This window comes from Oryctolagus cuniculus, chromosome 2 (genome assembly GCF_964237555.1).
Source record: "Oryctolagus cuniculus chromosome 2, mOryCun1.1, whole genome shotgun sequence".
NCBI lineage: Eukaryota > Metazoa > Chordata > Mammalia > Lagomorpha > Leporidae > Oryctolagus > Oryctolagus cuniculus.
Genome location: NC_091433.1, coordinates 185,979,591 through 185,993,104, shown reverse-complemented (window position 1 = coordinate 185,993,104; position 13,514 = coordinate 185,979,591).

The following is a 13,514-nucleotide window of genomic DNA, read 5'->3' as shown; positions in this document are numbered from 1 at the left end:
CTTCACTTTGTTGAGTGTTTCCTTTAAAGTTCAGAAGCTTCTTAGCTTGGAGTAATTTGATTTGTCTATTTTTGCTTTTATTCCCTTGCTTCTAGGGTCTTCTCCAAGAAGACCTGGACTATGCTAATGTCTTGCAAAGTTTCCTGTGGACCATATAGGCATTAGTAACAGGTTAACTTGTGCTTGCACTATACCTGAGGAAGTACAACACCATCAAAGGCGGATCCTGATCTTTCCTCACTCTGGACACTTACCCTTGAGGCAATGGTTACAGTTCATCTCGTTGAACAAGCTATTAATACACAATAGCTTTCTCATATTAACCTTTATCTTCCAGTATGCTGGTCCCTCCTTTCCACTGCTTTTCTTCTGACAGGTGTTCTTGATCAATGGAAAAAATTTCTAGGTATTCAAGAGTGGGTTTTTCTTAGTTCTAGCAGATACAGGCATCTAACTGCTATCCCAAACTATTAGCCAAATTGATAAGTCACAGTCATTGTTACTGTCAACAACTTATAGGACCGTCTTCATGACAGTTCTAGGCCTACAGGCAAAGCTTCTCTGGTATCTGGTGTAGTTTTCTGTGTTATGCAAGGATAGTCATCCATGCAAAAGATGGAATTAGGAGTAATAAAACTTGTATTGGCTACTTTTTCAAATGAGCTTGTTAATATTATAAGTGATTCCCAGTGTGCTGTTTTTACTGTTAATGTTTTAAAGACAGCTTATATTAAGCCTACTATTCTACCTAAAATTTTCACTTAATTTACAGAGGTCCAACATCAGATATGTGTCTGAAGTTACCCAGTCTTTTTTAAAAAATATTTATTTATTTATTTGAAAGCCAGAGTTAGAGAGGGGAAGAGGCAGAGAAAGAGTGAGAGAGAGAGACAGAGAGAGAGAGAAAATCTTCTATCCACCAGTTCACTCCCCAGATGGCTGCAATGGGTGGGGCTGCACTGATCCGAAGCCATGAGACAGGAGCTTCTTCTGGATCTACCATATGGGTGCAGGGGTCCAAGGACATGGGCCATCTTACATTGATTTCCCAGGCCATAGCAGGCAGCTGAATTGGAACTGGAGCAGCCAAGACTCGAACTGGTGCCCATATGGGATGCCAGCACTGCAGGTGGCAGCTTTACCCACTATGCCACAGCACCAGCCCCAAACTAGTCTTTATTGCTCATCTTCAGTCCTTTGGCTAAAGGTATTGATGCTGCCAATTGCCTAGTGTCCCTCTCGCAGTTTCAACAGGCTTATGCTTCTCATGAGCATTTATGTCAAATGCCCATGCCTTAAGGCATGCCCTCTCATTAACTCACCAGGAAACTAACAAATTGAGGAGTTTTACACCAGCTGTCAAACTTTGGAACCATGTATTCCTTATTCCTCACCAAGGTTTTTTTTTTTTTTTTTGTTTTTTGTTTTTTGTTTTTTGTTTTTTGTTTTTTGTTTTTTTTTTGACAGGCAGAGTGGACAATGAGAGAGAGAGACAGAGAGAAAGTTCTTCCTTTACTGTTGGTTCACCCTCCAATGGCCGCTGTGGCTAGCGTGCTGCAGCTGATGCACCGCGCTGATCTGAAGCCAGGAGCCAATTGCTTCCCCTGGTCTCTCATGTGGGTGCAGGGCCCAAGGACTTGGGCCATCCTCCACTGCACTCCCGGGCCACAGCAGAGAGCTGGACTGGAAGAGGCGCAACCGGGACAGAATCCGGCACTCTGACCAGGACTAGAACCTGGTGTGCCGGTGCTACAGGCGGAGGATTATCCTATTGAGCTGCGGCGCCGGCCTCACCAAAGTGTTAATCCCCAAGGACTTAAACCCAATCAAATTTGGTATTTGGATGTAACACATATCCCTTATTTATCTCCATTGACCTATATTCATGTCTCTATAGATACTTATTCCAAGATGCTTCATGCCACCCATGCCAAGGTGCTTCATGTCATCACCCATTGCCTCAGTACCTTCACCTCCTGAGAGTTCTACTGCAAACTAAGACTGATAATGGTCCTGCTCATACCAGTACACACTTTCAATGGTTTTCTTCTCTCTGGAACTTCAAACATGTTACCAGCTTCCCCTATAATCTTCAAGCTCAAGGAATCACTGGAAGAGCACTTTTATCTCTCAAATATATGCTATTAAAGCAAAAGCAAGGGGAATCCAGAGAGAGACAATGGTCCCTTGCTCAAGTTATATTGAAATCCTTGATAACTTAGTTTTTTCAATTTAGTTCCAGATGATTTGACCGCAGCCCAAAGACACTGGAGGTGACTCATGTGAACAGCTCCATCTGCAAGTTTTATGACAAGAGCCTCAGGGAGGCCTGTGGGAGGGACTGGTATCTTTGTTAACATGGAGGTGAGGATATGATTGCGTTTCATTCAGGATTCTCCCCGGTGGCTTCCTGCACCGTGTATGAAGTCTTCTCATGGCTGAGAGGCTGGTTCCTGACATAGCAGACCTCGTGAGCTAGGCACCCCCATTCATGCTTCTAGGTTTCCTTTGGACTCAGGGACCACTACCAATGACATAGTGGGCTATCTGAAGATGCTCTCCCATCAGGCAGATGATGTCTTAAAAGAAGATAAGGCTGCCTAAAAATCCCTGTACCACCTTTCTCACAGTACTAGCAGTCATCTCATGCATGGTACCATACTTCTCTGTTGTTTCTTGCACAACTTACTGGACCTTTGTTCCAGAAACCCCTTTATGGGTACCAGTTATTTAGAGTGACCCTCCTTTTCCTGTATTTAATAATCATACCAGTTGTTTAGGGAGTGTTGTGCCCCCACCAATTAGTTCTGATCAACAAACACCTTCTGAGTCTTTGTCAAATTTGACATATTATACTTCCATCTGCCCTTATGTGCAGGCATAGATCCTTTTTGACTCTGTCCTAAATCTTGGTCATGGACCCACTTTTAACATAATACTGCCGAAGTGATTGTTGCTGGCAGTTGTAAGCACGGCAACATAATCATTAATCAGTTTAGTCCTTTATGTGCTCTTCACTAGCACCTTCATGAGTCCTATCATCAGGAGGTCCCAGGGGAGGGTTGGTGTGGCTCTATAGGCCACCTGAATAATGTGAGTATTAATGAGTCTGTTTTCTCTGTGTCAGATTTGTGTCCAAGAATTTGGCTTCATGATGATGAAAATCATACTCTGGGAGTTCATACTAATCACAGTATAGCCCAAAGTTCTTGGGTAAAAAGTAATGATTCTGTATTCCTTGAAGGAGGCCTTTGTACAGCTCAGCCTTCCTTGTTTAACTCCTCAGACCCTTCATTGACTGCCTTCTGCTTTGTTTTTGTTCCTTAAGATTGTTTAAAGTTTTTTTCACTTTTACTCTTGTACTTCAGTGGGAGTCAGTTTGGGGCATCCTCTGCTTCATCCTTCTAACTGATGTCCTAATGAAAATTTTTATCTTCAGATTTATGCTGTGAATCTGCATGGTAAAGAGCGCACTGTATTACAAGGGCACGTGTTGTCAAGTCATTGTTCAAAGGAGTGGTGCACTTATGATTTTAGCAGTGGAGTGTGAAGAAGGCCAACATACTAGAGTCTGTTCTTGTGTTCAGCAGACTTCTAACGTGGCCCGTCTCAGTACTCATTACTCTTGGCATCTATGAGGGCAGGGAAACCCATCCCATCCCTTTGTGTAATCCTCTCCTCTTGAGTATAGGTTGGACCTAGTAGTTTGCTTCTAAGAAACAGAGTAAGTCAAAAGTGATGGGATTTCATTGACATGGGTATATTATATATGACTCAGACTTTGTCTTGCTAGGGCTCTTTTTCTTGCTGCCACTATTTCTTGCCTCCTCAGCTTGCATTCTTCAATGATACAAGCCACCACATTGGACGACTCCATCTGCTGAGAACTGAGGACAGCCTCCAGCCAACAGGTGCCAAGGTACTGAGGTCTTCAGCCCACTACCACAGGAACCAAATCCACATCAACACATGAGTGAGCACAGAAGGGATCTTCACAGTTGAAATTTCAGGTGAGACCAAAGCCACAGCTGACAGCTCCTTGCTGCCTTGAGAGCTTCCCTGTAGAGGAACCAGATAAACTGCTCTGGAATCCAGACCCAAGGACTCTATTAATCCTCTAACTTTGGTGGTAAGAGTAACAAAAACACTGTTATAACTTGTGATTTTACAAGAAATTCGAAAGGCACCAAATAAATGAGCTTTCAATGCATCTCATGGATCTAGAAAAACTGCAGAAACCAGACCCAAAAGTAGTAGGAGAAAAATAATCAAAATCAGAAAAGAAATCAACAAAATTGAATAAAAAAAATACAAAAGATCAGCCAAAGAGCTATTTTTTTTTTAAAACAAACAAACAAACAAACAAACAAAATTGACACACCATTGGCCCAACTAACTAAAAAACGAAAAGACCCAAATCAATAAAATCAGAGATGAAAAAGGAAATGTAACAACAGACACCACAGAAATAAAAAGAATCGGCCAGCGCTGCAGCTCAATAGGCTAATCCTCCACCTTGCGGCGCCAGCACACTGGGTTCTAGTCCTGGCCGGGGCGCCGGATTCTGTCCCGGTTGCCCCTCTTCCAGCCCAGCTCTCTGCTGTGGCTCTGGCAGGCAGTGGAGGATGGCCCAAGTGCTTGGGCCCTGCACCCCATTGGAGACCAGAAGAAGCACCTGGCTCTTGCCTTCGGATCAGCGCGGTGTGCTGGCTGCAGTGTGCCAGCCATGGCGGCCATTGGAGGGTGAACCAATGGCAAAGGAAGAACTTTCTCTCTGTCTCTTTCTCTCACTATCCACTCTGCCTGTCAAAAAAAAAAAAAAAAAAAAAAAGAAAGAAAAAAGAAAAAGAAATAAAAAGAATCATCAGAAATTAGTACAAAGAGTTGTATGCCCCCCTGAGTTCACTGACTCTGATCAGAGTCAGTGAATTCAGGGGGCTTCCATAGCCTTGGCAGCTCATGACAAGAGCCTAGGGTGATTCCTGATGCCATCAACAAGAGTGTCAATTTGTTAAGTCAACAACAGGAGTCACTGTGCACTTACTCCTCATGTAGGATCTTTGTCCTTAGTGTGCTGTACATTGAGATTTAATGCTATAACTAGTACTCAAACAGTATTTTTCACTTTATGTTTCTGTGTGGGAGCAAACTGTTGAAATCTTTACTTAATGTATGCTAAACTGATCTTCTGTATATAAAGAGAATCGAAAATGAATCATGATGTGAATGGAAGGGGAGAGGGAGTGGGAAAGGGGAGGGTTGCAGGTGGGAGGGACGTTATGGGGGGGAAGCCATTGTAATCCATAAGCTGTACTTTGGAAATTTATATTCATTAAATAAAAGTTTAAAAAAAAAACAAAAAAACAAACAAAAAAAAAGAGTTGTATGCCAGCAAACAGGGAAATCTATCAGAAATGGAGAGATTCCTGGACACATGCAACCTACCTAAATTGAACCAGGAAGACATAGAAAACCTAAACAGACCCATAACTGAGACAGAAATTGAAACAGTAATAAAGGCCCTCCCAAAAAAGAAAATCCCAGGACCACATGGATTACTGCTGAATTCTACCAGACATTTAAAGAAGAACTAACTCCAATTCTTCTCAAACTATTCAGAACAATCTAAAAAGAGGGATCCTCTCAAACTCTTTGTATGAAGCCAGCATCATCTTAATCCCTAAGCTGGAAAAAGATGCAGCATTGAAAGAAAATTACAGACCAATTTCCCTGATGAACATAGACACAAAAATCCCCAATAAAATTCTGGCTAATAGAATGCAACAACACATCAGAAAGATCATCCACCCAGACCAAGTGGGATTTATCCCTGGTATGCAGAGATGTTCAATGTTCGCAAATCAATCATGTGATACACCACATTAACAGACTGCAGAAGAAAAAGCATATGATTATCTCAATAGATCCAGAGAAAGCATTCAATAAAATACAACACCCTTTCATGATGAAAATTCTAAGGAAATTGGGTATAGAAGAAATATTCCTCAACACAAAGCAATTTATGAAAAACCCACAGCCAACATCTTAAAGAAAGAAATTGAAGAGGATACTAAAAAATGGAAAAACCTTCCATGCTAATGGATTAGAAGAATCAATGTCATCAAAATGTCCATTCTCCCAAAAGCAATTTATAGATTCAATGCAATACCAATCAAAATACCAAAGATATTCTCCTCAGATCTGGAAAAAATGATGCTGAAATGCATATGGAGGTACAGGAGAACTCGAATAGCTAAAGCAATCTTGTACAACAAAAACGAAGCTGGAGGCATCACAATACCAGATTTCAGGACATACTACAGGACAGTTGTAATCAAAACAGCATGGTACTGGTACAGAAACAGATGGATAGACCAATGGAACAGAATTGAAACACCAGAAATCAATCCAAACATCTACAGCCAAATTATATTTGATCAAGGATCTAAAACCAATTTTTGGAGCAAGGACAGTCTATTCAATAAATGGTGCTGGGAAAATTGGATTTCCACGTGCAGAATCATGAAGCAAGACCCCTACCTTACACCTTACACAAAAATCCACTCAACATGATTAAGAATCTAAATCTATGACCCGACACCATCAAATTATTAGAGAACATTGGAGAAACCCTGCAAGATATAGGCACAGCAAAGACTTCTTGGAAAAAACTCTAGAGGCACAGACAGTCAAAGCCAAAATTAACATTTGGGATTGCATTAAATTGAGAAGTTTCTGTACTGCAAAAGAAACAGTCAAGAAAGTGAAGAGGCAACCGACAGAATGGGAAAAAAATATTTGCAAACTATGCAACTGATAAAGGGATGATAACCAGAATCTACAATGAAATCAAGAAACTCCACAACAACAACAAAAAACAACCCACTTAAGAGATGGGCCAAGGACCTCAATAGACATTTTTCAAAAGAGGAAATCCAAATGGCCAACAGGCACATGAAAAAATGTTCAAGGTCACTAGCAATCAGGGAAATGCAAATCAAAACCACAATGAGGTTTCACCTCACCCCAGTTAGAATGGCTCACATACAGAAATCTAACAACAACAGATGCTGGCGAGGATGTGGGGAAAAGGGGACACTAACCCACTGTTGGTGGGAATGCAAACTGGTCAAGCCACTATGGAAGTCAGTCTGGAGATTGCTCAGAAACCTGAATATAACCCTACCATACAACCCAGCCATCCCACTCCTTGGAATTTACCCAAAAGAAATTAAATTGGTAAATAAAACAGCTGTTTGCACCTCAGTGTTTATTGCAGCTCAATTCACAATGGGCAATGCAGGAATCAACCTAAATGTCCATCAACAGAACACTAGATAAAAAATTATGGGATATGTACTCTATAGAATACTATAAAGCAGAAAAAGCAATGAAATCCAGTCATTTACAACAAAATGGAGGAATCTGGAAAACATCATGCTGAGTGAAAAATGCCAGTCCCAAAGGGACAAATACCATATGTTCTCCCTGATCGGTGACAACTAACTGAGCATCAAAAAGGAAACCTGTTGAAGTGAAATGGACACTATGAGAAACAATGACTTGATCAGCCCTTGTACTGACTGTCAATGAACATCTTAATACTTTATCCATTTTAGCATTTTTTTCTACTTAATACTCTTGGTTGAAATCTTTAATTACACACAATTATTATTATGTGTTTAAATTTAACTGAAAAGTGATCCCTGTTAAATATAAGAGTGGGAATAAGAGAGGGAGAAGATGTACAATTTGGGACATCCTCAATCGGACTTTCCCCAAATGGTAGAGTTAGAAACATGCCAGGGGATTCCACTTCAATCCTATCAAGTTGGCATGTACCAATTGCATCTCACTAGTCAAAGTGATCATTTTCAGTTCATAATTGATCATAATGAAATGATTAAGAGTCAAAGAATCACACAAACAAGACTAGTGTCTGCTAATACTAACTGAAAGAATTAAAAATGAGAGGAAGATCCAACATGGGAAGCGGGATATATAGCAGACTGAAAGAATGGCAGATGTCCTAAACAGCACTCTGGCCTCAGAATTAGCCCTTAAGGCATTTGGATCTGGCTGACGAACCCATGAGGGTATTTTAGGCATGGAAAGCCAAGACATCCTGGCAAAAGAAAAAACAACAACAACAACAACAACAACCAAACAAAAAAACCCTAAATGAAAGATCTCTGTGAGTGAGAGCCCAGCAGAAAAAAACGGGCCATCAAAGAAGGAGGTACCTTTCTCTGAAGGGAGGAGGGAACTTCCACTTTGACTATGACCTTCTCTAAAATAAGATTAGAGTTGGCAAACTCAAAAGGCTTCCATAGCCTTGGCAACCCATGATAAGAGCCTAGGGTGATTTCTGATGCCATAAACAAGAGTGTCAAATTGTTAAGTCAACCACAGGAGTCACTGTGCATTTACTCCCCATGTAGGATCTGTCCTTCATGTGTTGTACAATGTAAATTAATGCTATAACAAGTACTCAAACAGTTTTTACACTTAGTGTTTCTGTGTGGATGCAAACTGTTGAAATCTTTCCTTAATATATACTACATTGATCTTATGTATATAAAGATAATTGAAAATTAATCTTGATGTGAATGGAATGGGAGAGGGAGAGGGAGATGGGAGGGTTGTGGGTGGGAGAGAAGTTATGGGAGGGAAAAAGCCACTGTAATACAAAAGCTGTACTTTGGAAATTTATATTTATTAAATAAAAGTTAATATATATATCATGTATACATGATTGTAAACTTTATTATTATACTAGAAACATTCTGTACTTAATAATACATTTATTATATTTAAAAAAAAACAAAAAACTTGTGATTTTAGGTAAATAACTTCCACTTTGTAAATCTCCTTTAAAAACTTTGTTTATGTATGTATTTATGAATTTATTTATTATTTGAAAGGCAAGGGGGAGTGAAGGGAGAGAGAGAGAAGGAGAGAGAGAGAGAGAGAGAGAGAGATCTCCTGTTTGCTGATTCAATTCTCAAATGCCTACAATAGTTGGGAGCTGGACTGCGCTGAAATTGGGAGTGGGGCATTCAATCCAGGCTTTCCACATGGGTGGCAGGAACCCAACAACTTGAACCAACACCACTGCCGCTTTAGATCTGCACAGCAGGAAGCTGGAGTCAAGAGCTGGAGTCAGGCATCAGAACCAAGTACTCCAGGCATCTTAACTGCTGAATCAAATACCCATCCCTGTAAGTTTATTTAACAACAAGCTTTTCTATAGGAATATATTGACCTAGGAGTGAAAAATCTTCCTGTTTCTGTAAATGAGAAACTTAGGCGCTGCGGACACAATGTTGTCAGCTCTGTCATGTGGTCTCTCCATGGATCTACATGGTTGGAGGGAGCCAAGTATGGCTCAGATGAATTTCACTGTCTGCCTCCCACCTGGACATCTTCTCCTCTCCATGCTTTCCCCTTAGCACATTCATTCAACACTCATTTGAGTTCCAGGTGTGGGCTTGAAACCATGGTGGAATAAGAAACACAGATTCAGTGTACATATTTTATGCTCTCAGTATGATACTTCCCACTTTCACACCATTCTCATGCTATGGCTCCTTTTGAGGATCCTATTGCCCCTTCATTCTGCCTTCCAGACTTTCCTGTTTTAAAGCCCCCATTTCCATGAAGTCTTCTCTCCCCAACCCAACCTTCTGTGGCCCATCCTTCTTCTTCAAATGTCTTTCACATCAGAATCATATATAGCAAAGCCCTACATTGAGGAACAATTTCCTGTGACTTAATCTTCGGCTTGGTAAGATGTGTGGATCCTAACTAGTTAACAATGACTCAAACAAAGGCAACCATCCTGAGAGAGTTAGATTACCCACAGATATGCTTGTGACAAAATTCTCTGAAATAACTTGAAAAGTTCACCTAATGAGCGCTTATCTTGTACCCAACATTTAGAATATACTCAACACATTTTAGGTTTTAATTATATTCAGTTCTGTAACACTTAAAGTCAAAGATTATCAACTTAAATATTCAGCTGGGCACTAAACATAAATTGTGTGGTCTCAGACAAACACAGAATGTAATTTTAAAAAAATGGAAATCTAATTAGCTTTCACACTTACTCTCCACAAGGCTGCCTGTAATGTGGAACTGACATTGCCAGACATCCTGCTGGTGGCTTGCATCAACTAGTGACCTTTGATGAGTGTAATTAACTACATAATTTTGAGATGTTCAAGTCTAATTTCCCTAAAATTGAATAATGAAACAGGCATTTGCAGAACTTCAAGTAGAAGTGAAAAAGGGAAATGAGTGTGAATGACTACTCAGCGTTGAATTCATGGCATATGTTCATACAACAGACTTCCTTACCTTACTGCTGTCAGAGATGAAAATGTCCTGGGGTCACACACACGTAGATGGTGGAACGTGTTCTTACTGTCAGAGACACATATGTGTTACATGGGATCAAGTGCGTGGATACCAACATCACATCTCTAACAGATATGCTAGTTGTCCATTCACTGGGACAAAATCATCAGGGCCCACCTCGGGTTTCTCTGCATCAAGGTGTTAGCCACAGCAGAGTCCTGAGTGTAAAGGATGAATATAAGGATTTAGATATATGTTTTTTTTTTTTTTATTTTTGACAGTCAGAGTTAGACAGTGAGAGAGAGAGAGATAGAGACAGAGAGAAAAGTCTTTCTTCTGTTGGTTCACTCCCCAAATGGCTGCCATGGCTGGCGCTGCGCCAATCCAAAGCCAGGAGCCAGGTGCTTCCTCCTGGTCTCCTATACAGGTGCAGGGGACCAAGCACTTGGGCCATCCTCCACTGCCCTCCTGGGCCACAGCAGAGAGCTGGACTGGAAGAGGAGCAACCGGGACTAGAACCTGGAGCCCATATGGGATGCCGGTGCCGCAGGCAGAGGATTAACCAAGTGAGCCACGGCGCCAGCCCCCTACAAGGATTTAGATTCAACACATAGGAAAACTGGGGCTGCACAAAATCCTTGGAAACTGAAGCTGATTCTTACCTTGTCCCCTTCTCTGGACTCTGACATCCAAGAAATGCAGTCGGGTTTCCTAGAATTTGTATCCGTTGTTTATTTCCCCTTCCCTCAGCCAGAAGCACTTTGTTGTTGACTCACTCACCTTGAACTCATGGCCAAAAGCACTGTGACTGCTGCCTGAAAGAAGTGGATCTGTTATGACTTTAATACGCTTTATGCCTCCCGTGTTGAAGGCTGTGACCTCAGGGTGGTACCATTGGAGGTGGTGGAGACTTTTAGGGACAGGGTCTAGCAGGAGACCCTCGGGTCATTGGCACTGAGCTCTCAGAAGGCAGCGCATCTCATATGACCCCGTTAGTTATCACCAGAAAGTTGTTATGTAAAAGGAGTGGGTTTGGTTCCACCCAGTTTCCCTTCTGCTCCTGGCCTGAGATGGCATCACTTGCTGGCCCACCCCAACATGTGCTCTCACTGTTGCCATCCGTACATGAGGATGTGAGTCCAGGGTATCCCTCGCCACAGCATCTGTGCCGTGCTGTTCAGACGTTCAGCCTCTAGAACCAGGCGCTAAATCAGCCTTCTTTGCTGCATCGGTGGCCAGTGTCAGGAACTTCCATACATGCAGGGCGCACTGACTCGCCCATGTGCCTGTCTCAGGCTGTTTCTCTGCCTGCGCATCCCAGCCACCCCAGACTGCGGAGCTGTACAGTGCTTGTGTGCTGTCAGTGAGAAGCACAGCAATATGAAAAGCACAGGCCAGCACCGCGGCTCACTAGGCTAATCCTCTGCCCGCAGCGCTGGTGCTTTGGGTTCTAGTCCCGGTCGGGGTGCTGGATTCTGTCCCAGTCGCTCCTCTTCCTGTCCAGCTCTCTGCTGTGGCCCGGGAAGGCAGTGGAGGATGGCTCAAGTGCTTGGGCCCTGTACCCAATGGGAGACCAGGAGGAAGCACCTGGCTCCTGGCTTCGGATTGGTGCAGTGCGCCTTCCCGGGATTAGCCAAGTGAGCTGTGGCACTGGCCTGAAGGATTTACTTAATGAATGGCAATATTTATATAGAGTGCATAATATATACTGAAAGGATATGTATATAATTTTGGAATATAGAGATATACATTGAGGTATATGTGTTTTTTTTATTTTCAACAATTATAACACATTATTTTGATTCTCTGGGGTCTGGAAAAATATTAGAACTTCCAGTTACATATTTAAAAAAAATCCCATCCACGAATGAGGAGTTCTGCTGGAGAAAAGCATTTGGTAGGCATTGGCTTATAAGGGAAATGATTTTGATAATCTTTAAAGTGATTCTAACAATGTCCAGGAGATGGCGCTCATTCCCAACAAGTCACTCAGCAAAATCAAGGGCTGTCTCACATTCTCCGGTTTTACAAGGTGCAGCTACTTCTGTCCTGGGATTATAGTAGTTCTTCCTTATCTGTGTGAAAATATTAAGTGGAAAATTCCAGAAGCGAACCATTCATAAGTTTTTCCTGGCAGGCCTTTGTGAGTAGTGTAATGAATCTCACACCACCCTCTCTGACCTTCAGGGGATGTGGATCACCCCTTTGGCTGGTGTGCCCATCCTGTGTATGCACACACCTCTTCCTAACTCCACTGGGGGTTAACGGTGAGTGTGGAAGGAGAAGCCAGGCCTGCAGGGCGCCCAGTGCTGGCAGCTCTGAACTTCTGTGGAGCAGGGGACCTGACTGTCACACGCTACACTGATGCCATCTGTCCATCTAGTCATGGACTCTCGAAGACACATTATCAGTAATGAAGGTGCTGTCTGGGTTGTTGTCAGCTTGGTTTTTCTTTCTGCAGCTTGGTGATTCTGAAATTGGGGGTGGGGGCAGGGAGTAGGTTTTTTTGAGCCCTGGTAACTCAAGCCTTTTGTGTCTGTTGGCTTCTATGGCAGGTGCCTGGCATGACCAGAGCTTGTATTCCAGACCTGGCTGACACAGGCGTGTGGCTCAGGAATGTACCATCCACTTGCTATAAACCAGCCACGGACTGACTGTCTTATGAGAGGGTTCATTACGAGTCCACGTTTGACTGCTGTGCTGGGAAGCTTGCATGATGGTGAGTCCTGGCTTGCCCTGCACCTGTCCCCAGTCCATCACACACTGTCTCAGCGAGCTCCTCTGGAGAACAGCCGTCAGTCACCTTGCAGTCAAGGGCCAGGCTCTCAGGAGTGTGGGCCGGTTTGACAAGAGCAGCAGCCATAGATTTTTTTGCTCTTGGAGGTGTAACCATGGTAATGAGATCAGATAAAACACCTTTGCTTAATGCAGGCAACGCTCAAATGCACGTGGCAGTTTGGTGTACGGGAGCTGAGGTTTAATTTTAGAATCGAAGCGTTATTTCGTAGAACAAAGAGCATTAAACCAGGGCTTGTCACAGGCCTTCTCCAGTTCCCTCTGCTTCCAGGACAGCACAATCTGACTGCAGGCAAGGGCTGCACTTGTCAGGTGCAGAATTTGCCTTGCCTCTGGCATTCTCCTATCTGAGGCAG